Here is a 1,938-nt window from a genome sequence, read left to right as displayed (position 1 = left end):
AATTATTGACTGCACACAGAGGGTGGAGTTTGTCATTGTAGTTTAAATAAACTACAATGACAAACTCATTATTCTGTTATTTCACAATTTTTCTATTGTGAAATAACAGAATAATAGATGGAAAGTTACATGATTGTATTCTTCAGAGTTTATGGCCTCTTAAGAAATAAGTAAAAAATAACTTTGTTTAAAAAATGGGGAAAATCTGTTATGTTGACACGTTGTACTTAATGAGAAAAATGTTAGGGACATGGCAATAAGCGAGTCCATTCGATGCCTGGCTTTTTACTAGTTTAAATAAGGTCAACAAAGCATCCATTCTATTTTATTGATTATTAATATCCATATTATAAATTAATCATGATATGAAATACTGAACAGAACTAGTAATTTCAATTATTAAATCATCCTGAAGATGATCTCAGGATTAATTATCCTTAGATAATCTTGCTTGATTTTTAATTATAACTTGCATATGCATAATATAAATTAAATTATAATAATATTTAATTAAAATAACTATATGACATAAATGGGCTGTATGACTATTTTAAACAGATTCAAAGAAATTAATGCTGGGTTTATTAGTATTTTTACTTTAATATCGATGCTTACTCTATAATCAATGAGCTTATATTTACAGAAAAATTATGGAAGCAGATTTCAAAATCGCTAAAGTTATAACTCAAAAATTCTTAAAATTAATTTCTCATCCACAATCATAGAAGAAACTTATAGATTTTTTCAGATCGGCTCAAGTAATATTTACTAATATTTTATCATAGAAATCAGCTTGATTTATAAATTTCAGCGTATTAAATCATAAAACTCTACTGATAAAGAATACATGGTGCTCTGATCTAGTTCAAGTTAATTAATAAATCCAAAACATGGGGACTGCCTTTATTTAATATAATTTCTATGAAAAAAATCTTTTAATAAAATAATATTGCTGCACAACATTTACCAAAGAACGAAAGAATCACGTTTCTTTAAATCATAAAATATATTTCACGGTGATAAAAAGGATGTATGCTTAAATATAAAGATGTATTAAATGAAACAATTATTAATTTCTACTTGTGTAATTTACTGTTTTATAACAATTTTTTATTTAAATTAAAAAGCAACTATGTTCTGTTTGAATAATTATTTCATGCATCGTGGTTAAGCCAGGCCCTTGTAGTAACTAAATTAATGTAGATCAGTAATCCAGAATTTCCAAGGTCACTAAATGAATATCACATGAACTATTAATAAGATTAAAAACAAACTTTAGTATTCCTAGCGATTCATAAGCTAGTATAGAGCGAGATGTACGTTTGACTTAAATCTAATCCTAAGCCAAAACTACCCAAAGAGCTTATTCATCAAGGAAGGAAAAAAGGAATTATTCTCCTTATAAGAAGTTCAAATATTAATTTTCAAATACTTTTAATTACAACTGGTTTAGTGTTCTTACAAAAACATTTGCATAATTCTCCTTGAACTTTGGCCTCATAAAGTAGGGATTATGGGATTGAGGAATGTATCATTTAATCTTATCTAGTACAACACACATTTACAATTAATTAATGAAGTAAAAGCTAAAGAATGGAAGCTCTTTTTAATCTCAATTTAACATTTTTATTAATATAAAAAAATAAGCAAACAAACATCAAAAGAAATAATACTAAACGATCAAAAAGATCATTATACACACCTGTAAACTAACAACATACAAATTTTACTGAACTGATTTGAAGTTAATTTGTATTATATTGTGGTGCACACCATTTTACATCCCCTCACTCTATTCCACCCTCACTTCTGTCTACTCTATCCTGGCTTTATCAAATCGATTGGTCTTTTTGAGTAGACATCAGACAGAATCCCTGAGTCGATTCAAAAGCAATCCCTCTATCAGTAGGGTGCAGACTCTTCGGGAAAATTTTGAAA

Source organism: Lycorma delicatula, chromosome 5, assembly GCF_047948215.1.
Source record: "Lycorma delicatula isolate Av1 chromosome 5, ASM4794821v1, whole genome shotgun sequence".
Lineage (NCBI taxonomy): Eukaryota > Metazoa > Arthropoda > Insecta > Hemiptera > Fulgoridae > Lycorma > Lycorma delicatula.
This window is presented reverse-complemented; position numbering follows the sequence as displayed.